Below are 14,552 nucleotides of genomic sequence, written 5' to 3'. Positions count from 1 at the left end.
CCTTTAATACCCACTCAGGGCATTATGAATATTTGGTGATGCCTTTTGGGCTCTGTAATGCCCCGGCAGTCTTCCAGGATTTCATGAATGATGTGCTCAGGGAATATTTGGATAGATTCTTAGTTGTATACTTAGATGACATCCTAATCTTCTCCCATTCCCTGGAGGAACATCGGAAGCATGTACGCTTAGTCCTCCAGAAACTCAGAGACCACCGGCTTGGGGCGAAGCTGGAGAAGTGCGAATTTGAAGTTCAGCAAATCGCATTTCTAGGATATATTATCTCCCCAGAAGGTTTCCAAATGGAGGGTTCCAAGGTACAGGCAGTCCTGGATTGGGTGCAGCCCACTAGTTTGAAGGCGCTTCAGCGTTTCCTGGGCTTTGCAAATTTTTATAGACGATTTATCGCTGGATTTTCGTCTATAGTGGCGCCCTTGGTGGCACTCACTAAGAAAGGGGCGGATGTTGCTCACTGGTCTTGTGAGGCTAAAGCGGCTTTTGCCCGTCTCAAAAGGGCATTTGTTTCGGCCAAGGTGCTGCGACACCCAGATCCAGAGCGTCCTTTTGTGGTGGAGGTGGATGCCTCTGAGATGGGTATTGGGGCAGTGCTTTCTCAGATGGGAGTGTCTGATAATCGCCTTCATCCCTGTGCTTACTTTTCCCGTAAATTTTCGCCTGCCGAGATGAATTATGACGTGGGTAACCGGGAATTGTTGGCTATTAAGGATGCACTCGAGGAGTGGAGACACTGGCTTGAGGGGGCTAAGTTTGTGGTCTCAATTCTCACTGACCATAAGAATCTGGCATATTTAGAGTCAGCGAAGCGTCTCAATGCCAGGCAGGCACGATGGGCTTTGTTTTTTGCTCGCTTTAATTTTTTGATAACATATCGCCCTGGGTCAAAAAACATCAAGGCTGATGCGCTCTCGCGGAGTTTTGCTCCAATCCAGGAGACCACCGAGGAGCCGTTGCCCATTGTTTCCCCATCATGTATTAAAGTGGGCATTACCCAGGACCTCTTATCATTAGTCCTTAGAGCACAGGAGCAGGCTCCTCCAGACCTTCCGGTAGGTCTTTTGTTTGTGCCTCCTAGGTTAAGACAGCGAGTGTTCCTGGAATTCCATGCCAAGAAGTCGGCAGGTCACCCGGGTATTGCCAGAACTCGGGAGTTGCTATCTAGGGCGGTGTGGTGGCCCTCGGTGGCTAAGGATGTGGATCAGTGGGTTCGGGCATGTGACATCTGTGCCCGAAATAAGACTCCTAGAGGGGTTCCTGTTGGCCCATTACATCCACTCTCTATCCCATCTAAGCCATGGACCCACATTTCAATGGATTTTGTGGTGGACTTGCCCAAATCCTCGGGGATGACAGCCATCTGGGTTGTCGTTGACAGGTTTTCGAAGATGGCGCACTTCGTTCCACTGGTTGGGCTGCCATCAGCCAGACGCCTGTCTGAATTATTTATGCTGCATGTTGTGCGTCTCCACGGGTTGCCACTTGATGTGGTCTCTGACCGCGGATCCCAGTTTGTGGCCAAATTCTGGAGGGCATTTTGTTCCGATCTCCAGATTTCTGTCAGCTTGTCGTCAGGCTACCATCCGCAGTCTAATGGGCAGACTGAAAGGGTGAACCAGTCCTTGGAGCAGTTCCTCAGGTGTTATGTCTCCAAGTGTCAGACTGACTGGGTTGCTCATCTGTCCATGGCGGAGTTTGCCTATAACAACGCGGCTCACTCTGCTACAGGGATCTCTCCCTTCCTTTGTGTGTATGGGCATCATCCTAAGGCCAATTCTTTTGACCCCCTGGACTCCACGCCTGGTGGTTCCTCTGTGGTTTCGGTCCTTAGAGGTATTTGGCGGAAAGTGAAGAAAGCCCTTGTGTCTGTGTCATTAGTGACCAAAAGGGTTTTTGATAAGCGGAAAAGACCCTGCAGCTTCAAATTAGGAGACTTCGTCTGGTTGTCTACCAAGAATTTGAAGTTGAGACAGCCATCTCATAAGTTAGGGCCCCGGTTCATCGGCCCTTATAAGATCACCAGGGTTATCAATCCGGTGGCATTTCAGTTAGATCTGCCCCGTTCTTTGGGTATCAATAAAACATTTCATTGTTCCCTTTTAAAACGGGCGATTAGTAATCCTTCTTCCAGTGGAAGACCTTCCCCTCTTCTGATACGTGGCCAGAGGGAGTTTGTTGTTGAAAGGATTCTTGACTCCAAGGTGGTTCGGGGTCGGCTGTCATTTTTGGTGCACTGGAAGGGGTATGGCCCGGAGGAGCGGTCGTGGGTGCGCAGTTGTGATCTTCATGCCCCCAGACTGATACGCTCTTTCTTCTCGCAGTTCCCCGATAAACCCGGTGGTAGGGGTTCTTTGACCCCTCGTCAGAGGGGGGGTACTGTTAGGGTCTCCTGCCCTGTGCTGCCACGTCGTCATGGCAACCGGGAGACAAGTGCTAGTGGAGTAACCTGAGCGCAGCTGATACTCCGGTTCGGGTCTTTTGCTGTGCAGTGGTTATAGGCTCTGTGCACGGCAGGGGATCCGGTGCTGGTTTTTGTGCTCACAGTCTGTGAGGTCTGAGTGGGGCGTGGACAGCACCTGCTTTATAAGGCCTCTTTTCAGGGTAAGCAGATGCTGCTGAATCTTTGTTGGTTAGTCAGTTCATGAAAGTTAGCCAGTACTGTGTAGCTTTGTATTTGTTTGTTGCTTACTGCAAATAGGCCTGGGGATTTGGTATTACACTCTGCCAATCCAGACCTAGCAGTAAGACTGGAGTCAGTCGTTTAGCTTGCTGGGGTTCTGTTACTACTCTGTGAACTTAGCAAGTTTGCGGCTGTATTCTAAGACTTGCCTGTCTAATCCTGTCTCACTGTGCTAGGTGTCAGGGGTCAGTTTAGTGGCAGTAAGCTAAAACCTGTGCACTGCAAGTGAGAAATAGGATTGTGGAGACTCTCCTTGTGTCTATCATTCCATCTCTGACCAAGGAGTTTACTGCCACACCCGTTGGTAACCCTTTAGGGTTTTGCTGTTGCCCTTAGCAACAGCATTTCGGGTTCTCTACGTATTAAAACACAACATCTTGCTTTTTCCATCTGTGCAGTTCTAATACAAGGGAGATACCCAGTTCCTTAGCCTCTGGGCTTCTCTGTTCACTTTGTGTGTATTTTGTTACCCTATTACCTTCTGTGTACGTTATGTCATATTCCCCAGTTTGTCTGTGAGTCCATTCGTTTTGCATAACAGTTCAAACACCAGTACATTCCTGCAGACACTGGAGTGCATAACAGTTCTGACACCAGTACTTTCCTGCAGGCACTGGTGTGCATAACAGTTAGGCCGCGGGGACAAGAGTTAGGGTCAGGCTGCAGGACAGGTGGGTTATGGGGGTTAGGTATCAGGAAAAGCTTTACAATTACACCACTCTCAGTATTTTCAACATCAGGATGTCGCTGATGCCGTATTTTGACAGCCAGAATCCTATTAAAGGTCAAGATAAATGTGGACCCATCTGTATATAGGGGCATGCTGGCGTTTGCTGCGCTATACTCTGCTGTTTAGGATGGCTGTGCTGTGTACATTCAGAGACTGGCTGTGCTCTATAGTGACTGTACATAGGTGCATGCTGCTTTTATCTGCACTATACTCTGCTGTAAATTGTAATGTTTGGTGTGCTTTACCCTAGTTCACTTTCTTCACGTGCATCTACAAGCCCTGTTGTCTACGCAGTTTGAGCTGAGCTGCAAGTCCAAAAAAACTGAAAATATATATATATATATATATATATATTGTTTGTTTGTACTGTGCGGTGCGCTTTAACCTAGTGCACTTTGTTCACGTGCTGCATCTATAAGCCCTGTGGTACACTCAGTTTGAACCAAGCTGCAGGTTAATAAAACTGAAAAATAAAAAACATATATATTGTTTGTTCTGTTTGGTGCACTTTACCCTAGTGCCATTTGTTCAAAGGCCTGTGAGTCCACACAGTTTGAACCAAGCTGCAAGTTGGGATTGATATAGCGGCCGGGATGCCGGCCGCCAGAAAACCGACCACGGCACCCCGATGATAAGAATCCCGACAGAGCCATGGTAAGTATACTTACCTTCCATCAATGCCCCTCTAACCTTAACCGTCCCTTCTAGCAGCCCAACTCCAAATCCAGCAAAAATGTTCTGGTGCACTTCTCTAACCAAAAGCAAATGGAATAGACCAGTGGGGATTCTCAAAAAGGGCAATACAACTATAAATGTGCTATTGTGGACTCCCTGAGGGGACAGTACCAACAAGAATGAGCCAGTGGGAACTCCCTGAGTAGCCAATGCCACCCTCTTCAGACCCCCTTCAGAACCATGCATGCTAAACAGGTGACTGGTCTTGACTGTGGGGCTGTCATTCTCTAGGAAGACCCCCTGTGCCTAATGTGCATGGCTTCATGGGTCTATACACCTGGGTGAGTGGATGGCGTATACTGGGGCCTGGCCAGGATGCAGAGGCCTACCCTGCCATCCAGCAAGGGCCCCACAGTAGGAATGATTACAGGGCCCCAGCGAGGTGCTATTTCCCCCTGCTCCAGTAATCACTAACACCCCCTGAGCTTCTGCTGCTCACTGGGCTTCCTGCTGACACCCAGCCCGGAATCCTCCTCCTTCTGTGACAGGCGCTCTAGAGCTTCTAGTCCCCAGGCTATTTTTTGCAGCTTCTAATCTGATTGGCCGCTCTGTGCAGTCTCGACTTATCGGCTAAGAGAGGAAGCGGTACTATGCATAACTGGCTAGCCAGCACTGGCCAGGTCTGTTTCAGTTTTGAACATCAGCCTAGCGTCCGATCTGATGTGTGTGGGGTGCCCGACATTAAGGTTTGTCTGTGCACACTTCCCCCCCTCTGTGACTGCAGTACTTATAACAGTCTAGCTCATAGGTTCTCAAACTCGGTCCTCAGGAGCCCACACAGTGCATGTTTTGCATGTCTCATCACAGAATCACAAGTGAAATAATAAGCTGAACCTGTGGGCCTTTTAAAATGTGTCAGTGAGTAATTAATACACCTGTGCCCCTGCTGGGTTACCTGCAAAACATGCACTGTGTGGGCTCCTGAGGACCGAGTTTGAGAACCTATGGTCTAGCTACTTTAATGAGTTGTAAGAGGACCATGAATTTATAGAACTAAAGAACGCGCTATTTGTGACCATGAAGAGTTTTTTTGTTGTCACTTTAAAACTAACAATGACTCCACATGAATGACAGCTCAACAGCTAGAGCCTGAAGATCTAATCTACCTAGCACTAATAAAGCTGCTATATCTATATAGCCAGAGGGAGTCAGCACAGGTGCAGCATGTGTCCAGTGGGCCATGCATATGTGCCTCAGAGGTATTTCAGCAAATCCACCTTTAATGAAAGAGGCAAAGGGTCATGTTTTGGTGCACATTTTTTGTAGGACTTTTCTGAGAAAGGTGAAACAGCTGACTCCTAGTATTATGTACAGAACAGAAATTATCACCACAAATATAGCAACGTCTCATAGCTTAAACAAATAACACACTTTAAATACACTTTTGCTTCAAGCAGATCATTTATTTTGTAATGCACTCATGCGTTCCACAGATTTACAGTATTTTAATAATATTTAAAGTTTATTAGCCATGTCCCTTTTAATAAAAGTTAATTAAACCCTAATCAATGCTAAAACAGTATGTGACGGCACAACAGGGCAATGCCGCTTTTTAGACAAATATTTCCAAGCTCATTAGAAAAAGTATAGATAGCAATAATATTACGGAGAGAGGATTACGGTAAGTGTGGTAACTGTCTGTCATCACATCATTTAATTAACATACTGTAAGCTGGAAAAAAGGAATGCCAGTAACATTCAACAAATTTGCTTCCAGCACCAGCGTGAAGACCTTTATTTTAATGCAGCTGTTACAGATTTGCCTATTTCGCACTCATTTTATTGGTTCAACCCCATTTAATTCTAGCAGTTTGCTCAACTTGTAAACCTATAGAATCATTTTAAATTGGTTGGCTGGAAGTGTCTGGGAAAAAATAATGCACTCACTTTGCTTGTGTTTTCACAACAGAATTGAGCACATTAACCCTGCGTTTGCCAGGTACCCGAATACACAGCAAAGAGGACAGTAAAAATGATGACACATGCTCATTTTGAGCTGACCAAGAGATAACACAGATATTGCAGGACTCCTAATGTATCATTTTTCTTATAATGGAAAATAAAAAGCTTTTTATTCTTTATTCTGTGGCTTAGACATAACAGGAGTTAAATATTAAACAAAAGCAAAATGCTGAGTACTGAACTCAGCATACTTACTGTCATTAGAGCAAACCATGTCACTGATTAGATTAAAAATGCATGTAGTCTTGTAGAATAAAAAAATAAAAAAAGTAGAAAACACTGGAGAAATTGATTTGCAGTCTATGCAAAGTATTATATAACATTGCTTAAAATGCTTACTCTAGTAGCCTACTGTTTTAGTAGTGTATTTAGTATATTTAAAAATCAGGTTTCTTTGATAATGCATTAAGGGGTCTATTTAAGATCATTTGCAAAAAGTATCAATGCGTCATCGCGGCATATTGCAGCTATAAGCCATTTATGAAAAACTGTTGATGGGGCAACCCTCAGATAAGTGTAAAATGATAAAAGTGATAACTTATGTGGTTACTTTGCTGCCAGCTTACATACTATGTAAGCTGTTGAGCGACACATGTGCAAGCATAAGCTGCCAGGAAGGGATCTAAAAGTTCCCCCACTGGCGAAAAGGGGAAGCGGTTAAAATACAGCTAGTTGGGATCCCTGCTGTCACAAGGCCGAAGCTGGAATCCCGACTAGCAGTGAAATGCTCCTGCCGTAATGATGGCGACACAGGCTTTTCTCCCTTTGTGGATGTCTACGACACCCTTAGAGGGTAAGTAGAAGCTATGGCGAGCGCAGCAAGCCACCGTGCCTGCAGCATGGCAAGCACAGCAAACCCACAAGGGGCTTTCTACCGGGATCCCGTCCACTGGCGTTTCATACCGATCGATCCCACAATAAGGTATCCAATAATATGCAATGGCTAACACTATTCAAAGATCACATAACAATCAGATTCATGATTTTAGAGTTTGGCAAATTGCTGTAGATCACCGTCTTAATAGAAAATGAAGGGAGTGATACTGAGTGGTAATTTGGTTAAATTAGGATATCTGCAATATTTACTGCTGTTTACCCAATAAGGATATTTTATCTAAGCATGCAAAAACAGCAGTTTCTAAGGACTGAGAAATATTATTCAGTATACATAAAAGGCCTATATCCTTGTAAAAGAAGATGCTTAGGAGAGGTTAGATGCACTGGACCTGATGCTGTATTGGGCAAACATCAACACATGCATTCCTGCACTGCATGCATGGAAAAATATTGTATATACACCCATACACAGCTGTATTCATCAACCCCTCCCCATCAATATGCCTGGTTTAATACTAGTTATCATCAGTGCACATTTGCAACAGCCATATAAAGTACTAGGTGCAAAAGATACACGTAGCGTATTTACAATTACTTCCAACTCAGGTTTGCCCACAGAGGAGTTGGAGCAAGCGCATCGCAAACACAGACAAGATAAACTCTGTAAACAGACATACATTCATCTCTTAATCAGACCAAAATGTATTCTCAGCTACATACTGTTGTGCAGCAACGGACTGGGGCTCAAAAACGGCCCGGGCGCGTCATGGGGGCACGCCCCCATTTCCATGGAGACCAGTGGGGGCGGCTGAACCAGAGAGCCGGAGGCAGCGCTGCAAACGGCCTTCACGGCCCTCTGAGGGTCCGGATCGCCCCACCTGCCCATCGGCCCTCCTGGCATGTGCCAGATGGCCAGTCCAGCCCTGCTGTAGTGGTACAACTAAATAAAGATTCGGTATGAAAACCCGGTGGTCGGGATGCCGGCAGTCAGTATCCCGATGCCTGCATACCAATCGTGGCAATGCCGACATGGGTGCATTAGGTACCCCAACCTCCCTCTCCTACCCCCTTAACCCTAACCCTCCTTGTCCGCAGCCTAACCCTAAACTCCCCCCTTAGTGTCTAACACTCCCCCGCTTGTGCCTAATCCTAACCCTCCCTCTCTGCAGCCTAACCCTAACTTCCTCCACCCCGCAGCCTACCCCTAACCCCTCCTGTAGTGTGCCTAAACCTAACTCCCCCTCCCACAGCCTAAACCTAAGGCGGCCGTTAATACTTTCCTTCGGGATCTTGACTGATGGGATTCCGTCATTGGGATCCTGATCCTTTCTAATGGTTGTTGGGATTCCAGTGTTGGTATTACGGCTGCCGGGATCCTGAACCTATACCCTAAATAATTATTTTCTTTATGTCTCACATCACTCAGTAACCATTAGTAATTTAAAAGAAATCAGATCCAAGATGCTATTTTATTCAATGTCTTTGTTTCCAAATATGGTTTTGATGGATATTCATCATTATAAACTGAAATGGCAAAAATTACACCATACTATACTTGCCTACTTATGAAAAAGCATTTCAGGGAGATTGTGACAGTAACACCTATCAGCATGGATGTGTACTGCTACAGCTGAGAGGCGTGTCATAAAAATGACTTATATCCAAGTGTAAATGACCCCCAAAGTTAGTAAGATCAACTTGTTGAAGAAAAGACACTGATATTTTGCAGGATTTGTTTGTGTATTGTGCTTTACAAGAGGTTTCATATACTGTAAATGTAAATGGCCACGAGAAACTTTATTTAAAATATGTGTAGCCTTAGGGATCATTGTGCCTTATAACAATGCAGGGAAATGGCACTGATGATCCCATTTGAATGTATGTTTCTCTGGTTTATCTTATTCCCCAAGAATGTAACAGCTACATAAATAGGATATGGTGCAATTAGGGAGATTGATGGTATAGTCAGGGAGTCAGGGAGAATGCTGCTGTTTCAGCGAGTCTCCTGCAGAAAGCAGGAGGGGAGGCAACTATAAATTACACTAACAAACGCAGACATCCCAATAGCACAAACATTCATCACAACTCATCTGTTTGTTAATATTTATTGTTTCTGCTATAAATACCAGTTACTCACTAAGGATACTGAAAAAGGGGCCACTGCATTAATAATTGTATTTTTTACCCAAAAAGTATTTTTATTACTGCTAATCGTGGCATTAATAAAGACATTTATGCTCTAATGTACAGTATTAACCTTCTGATAAGTGCCTTTCCCTCTGATCATCTCTACATATTCACGTTAAATGATCACATTTTAAAATGCTAAAGATGAAATATGTTGAGAGTTAATAAGAGGTTTGTAAAGTAGGCTAGTAAGGGAAGGGATTATGCATGTGGTGAAATTGCTGCTGAGGTGTCCCTAGCTGGGTGTGACCAACCGTCTCTCCAGTTAGCATGATCACTAAGACCACCCCAGAATCATCACACTGCCAACCACCTGACAGAGTGAAAATAAAATTGAGCAATGGGCAAAGAAAGATGTGCAAGCTCTACAAGGTCACTAATCTCTATAAATGAGATGCTGGAGTATTCTATTAAGTGCTCGGGAGTAAAGGAGCTGTGTCAGCTGCTTTTGGGCTTGTCATCCATTAGTAAATTTAGTCTAAGTATGATCATAATATCATCTTTCCAATGATAACAAAACCTTTCTTTGACATTCGTGAGGCCTTTTGGAGTGAAACTCAGAAAAACCAAATAGGTAGAATGAGTGTAGATGAACAAATTGATACAAAGCAAGTCTGATTGAACAGAATAGTGATTTTATATGGTAGCAACTACGTGCCCTCTGGCCCTCATAATGACCTCCAACTTTGTCCTCTCTTTCAAATGATGTAGTCCCTATAACGAGTGGGCTTCTGGTTGCCGGTGGCCGGGCTCCCGGCGACCACCATACCGGCGCCGGAATCCCGACTGCCGGCATACCGACATCTATTCTCCCTCTTGGGGGTCCACGACCCCCTTGGAGGGAGAATAGATAGGGTGGCGCTGCCCGCAGAGTGGCGAGCGCAGCGAGCCCGCGAGGGGCTCATTTACGCTCGCCCAGCTGTTGGTATGCCGGCGGTCAGGATTCCAGCGCCGGTATGCTGGTCGCCGGGACTCCGACCGCCGGCAAACCATACTACACCCCCTATAACAGCTCTGTTGGTATTATGAGGGGCTGACACGTGGATATTTTTGCCCCTACAACCAAGTCCAAGATGGTCTTTGAAGCAATAACCATTAGGGGATTGGTTAAAAGGCTTTTATTTCGTATGCTAACTGGCTGATGCATTTCTGTATCTGGAAATGCGGCCTACCAAATCTATCAATGTGATTCAGTATTTCCATTTAATCCACAGTCTCTTAAAATCTTCCCATGGTTTCTCCTGGTGTCATTATTTTGCAAAGGACGTCAAAATGGGGCTTGATAACACACAGCCTTCCCTGAGGTATGAATGGCCTATTCAGCCCTCCTCTCGCTTACCTAAGTGACCAGTGGTAGCTGATCCTGTGAGGGGTCATTGTTTTGCTTAAAATAATGAGCTGTGTAACATGGGAGACCAATGTCATTTTTGACACCTATGTTTCTGCTGTGGCACATCCCACCCCATGAAGGATTTCCAGCAGGGTCCAGTGGGTACCCTGACTTCTCCCACAGACTCTACGCCGGAGTGGCTAAGCTGGTGTGTCCATTGATCAGAATTTCATGAGCAAGTTTCTGGATTGGTATCCTTTACAAGGGTAATATGAGTTTGTGCGTAGGGATTTTTCTGATGAGTTTTTGCTCCTGTGCTGGGTGTTGATGAGCTTCCCCTACAAAATATTAATTTGTGTTACCCTACTTTGGTGCGTTTGGGGCACAAGGTCAGACCTTTTGACACACCTCCCCTACCTGATCTTGCCCTTTCTCAGTTGGTATTATTATGAAAATAGACGGCCAGTAGTTACTGCTTGAAGCATAATCTCTATCACATATCTGTGGAATCAGTCAATGATGCAATTTCTGTGGAGGTCTGGTGTATGGGCTTTTGGGTCATGTACGTTTCTTTGGACTGGGGATGGCTAAGGTGGAAGTTGAATCTGCTTGTCAGCAATTGCCTTTGCACCCTGATTCTTTCATGTTCATGGACTTTTAGACTGGATAATGGGTTTTATCTGGTGTCTTCCTATGGGTTGCTCAGTTTCTTGCATGTTCTGGGGTAGCACACTACTTCGATGGCTTCCTCTATGTTGATCATTCAGGTTTTAACCACACTTTTCTTTGCAAGTTCTGAGGTTGCGGGATACCATCTTGTGGGCCCTGTAGGCTGGCACGAAGAGTAATCTTTGTTGGGGTTATTCAAGTTTTGCTTGTAGGGTTATCCAAATGAGACAATTGTTTTGCTGTAAACTATAGTGGGCCTTGGCGAGTCTTATATTGCCACACCAGTTTTTGAGACTGTCTGATGAGATCTGCCTTCATCTCAATGCTTGGGATATTTTCCTTCAGGAATGCAATGGGGCTCTATTTTGGCCTATATCTAACTTTCAGTTGTTCATGGATGCTGCTGGGGCTTCTGGTTTCGGTGTATACCTGGATGGTTTTTGGTGCTTCTTCAGCTGATTAGGTACATGAAAGGTTAACTAAGACTTGCTGCTTCTGAAGCTATTTCCCTTTATTGTGGCTTTGGAGTTGTGGGAGTTCAGTTGAGGAACTGTTCAGTGGTTTTATGGTGTGACAATCTGGGAGTTGTTCAGGCAATTAACAATAAGCTGGTTCTTCACCTACTGGCTCAGCTGGTGCTGCATTGTTTGCAGTTTAACATATCCTTTACAGCCTACCATGTTTCTGTGGTGGAGAACTTAATCACCCATGCACTTTCTAGACAGCAATGGGCTAGGTTTCCGGAGTTATCTCTTACTGCAGTTGTGGTTGGGGACATTTCGCACTTTCATTATTGGCAGATTATCAAGCATGGAGCGCCTCGCATGACAGTCCATGGCTGCACGGACGTTGACAAATTACCAAGTGTAATGTCATCAATCAGAGCATTGGAGTTCCTCAGGTAAAATTAAGTACCACCTCCTGTTGTGCTTTTGCTACAAGCCACCTCTGGTGGGTCTGTGTAATTACAGCCTAACTCCTATGTCTTCTGTGTGCAGTCAAGCAGCTTCATCATTAGGCCATTAGCACTAGGCCTTGTGTGTCAGGCTGCTCACCTGCAGTGACTCTCCTCATTAAGGGGGCTTGTCCTTTTTGGCTGTCCTAATTGGATATTATGGGTTAGATGCATCATCGCTTGGAAAGTGATAAAATGGAGAGTGAAAAAGTACCAGTCAATCAGCTCTTAACTACCATGTTACAGGCTGTGTTTGAAAAATGGTAGTTAGGAGCTGATTGGCTGGTACTTTTTCACTCTCCATTTTATCACTTTCCAAGCAATGATGTATCTGGCCCAATGTCTTTTATTACACAGCCTGCCTAGGACATAGGGGCTGGTTTTACTCAGTCCATCCTGACAAACCCAGATGAACCCTGAACAGTTCATGTAATCCTTTCATACTCTGAGCCTGTTGCTCCCCTGCAAGTGCCTGATCCTGCGTGTTCCAGTCTATACTATCTCTGTTAAGAGCTTCTGTTTATGTACCTGATACTGTGCACAACCCGGTGTACTCCAGCCTGTATTTGCTCAACTAGAGCTTCTGTTTATGTAACAGGTACTATGCACAATCCGGTGTACTTCAGCCTGTATATGCTCAACTGGAGCTTCTGTTTGTATCCTGTGTTATTACCCGTGCCCTGTCAGTCTGGTCCCACAGTATGTCTGTTTGTGTCACTAGGAGCATCTATTCCGCTATGTTACATATGTATTGTCTGTGTCGCTACTAGCGGCTACTCTGCTACCGGAGCCTGTCTGTCCACCTGCTTGTTTACCGGTGCTGTGTCGCTATTGGCAATCGCTTCCATATACCAGCCCTGCCTGCCTGTACCTCTGCCCACCAGTGCCCGTTTTTCTCCGCAGACCGGTCCAGTAGTTCGTTCATTGGTATCGGCATTGTTAGCAATCCGGTCCAGTCACTTGTCTGCACATATTGTATTGTATTGTATTTAGAAGCTACCAGGGACTGCACCACTGACAATTCGGCCATTGCAGTTCAGTAACCAGTGCTAGGTAACCTCATCTCCAGTGCTGTGGCGCTAGTGTGTACCATCTGCCGCAGTGTTTTCATGCTAGTCGCACACGGTAGTGTGCTTTAGTGTCTCGTTTGTCCTGTGTGTCTGGTACTTCCTCCTGTGTCCCATTCTGACTCCAGTTCCATACTTGCCTTGCCCAGCCTCCCATAGTAGCCTTGTCTATCATAAAACCCTGGGGCATCTGAGTACTGGGCGGACCTAATCCTCCCGGGAAAGGCGGCTGCTGGATTTATATGGCAGTATCACTGGACTTATACGGCAGTACCACTGGAATTATATGGCAGTACCACTGGATTTACACGACAGTACCACTGGAATTATATGTCAGTATCACTGGAATTATACAGCAGTACCACTGGACTGGATTTATATGGCAGTATCACTGGAATTATATGGCAGTACCACTGGACTGTATTTATATGGCAGTATCACTGGACTAATACGCCAGTACCACTGGAATTATACAGCAGTATCACTGAAATTATACGGCAGTACCACTGGACTTATACGGCAGTACCACTGGACTGGATATATACGGCAGTATCACTGGACTTATACGCCAGTACCACTGGAATTATACGGCAGTATCACTGGAATTATACGGCAGTACCACTGGATTTATACGGCAGTACCGCTGGAATTATATGGCAGTATCACTGGAATTATACGGCAATACTACTGGATTTATAAGGCAGTACCACTGGACTGGATTTATATGGCAATATCACTGGATTTATACGCCAATACCACTGGAATTATACGGCAGTATCACTGGACTTATACAGCAGTACCATTGGACTTATACGGCAATACCACTGGACTGGATTTATACAGCAGTATCATTGGAATTATACGGCAATACCACAGGACTTATATGACAGTACTACGGGAATTATACGGCAGAATCACTGGAATTATATGGCAGTACCACTGGACATATACGGCAGTATCACTGGATTTATACGGCAGTACCACTGGACACATACGGCAGTATCACTGGATTTATACGGCAGTACCACTGGACATATATACAGCAGTATCACTGGAATTATATGGCAGTACCACTGGACATATAGGGCAGTATCACTGGATTTATATGGCAGTACCACTGGACATATACGGCAGTATCACTGGATTTATACGGCAGTACCACTGGACATATACGGCTGTATCACTGGACTTATACAGCAGGTCCACTGGACTTAGAAAGCAGCACAGGGATACCATCACTGGACTGATGCGGAACAACACAGCACCACAGCAATGGACTGGACTTATACAGCAGCACTGGACATATGGCAGCAGAGGACACCACCACTGTGACTGGACTGATGCAGCACAAGCCACCCCCACTGGACGGATGCAGCACAACACAG

The sequence above is a fragment of the Pseudophryne corroboree genome, chromosome 4, assembly GCF_028390025.1.
Source record: "Pseudophryne corroboree isolate aPseCor3 chromosome 4, aPseCor3.hap2, whole genome shotgun sequence".
Lineage (NCBI taxonomy): Eukaryota > Metazoa > Chordata > Amphibia > Anura > Myobatrachidae > Pseudophryne > Pseudophryne corroboree.
The sequence above is the reverse complement of the archived record's forward strand: the minus strand, read 5'-3'. Positions refer to the sequence as shown.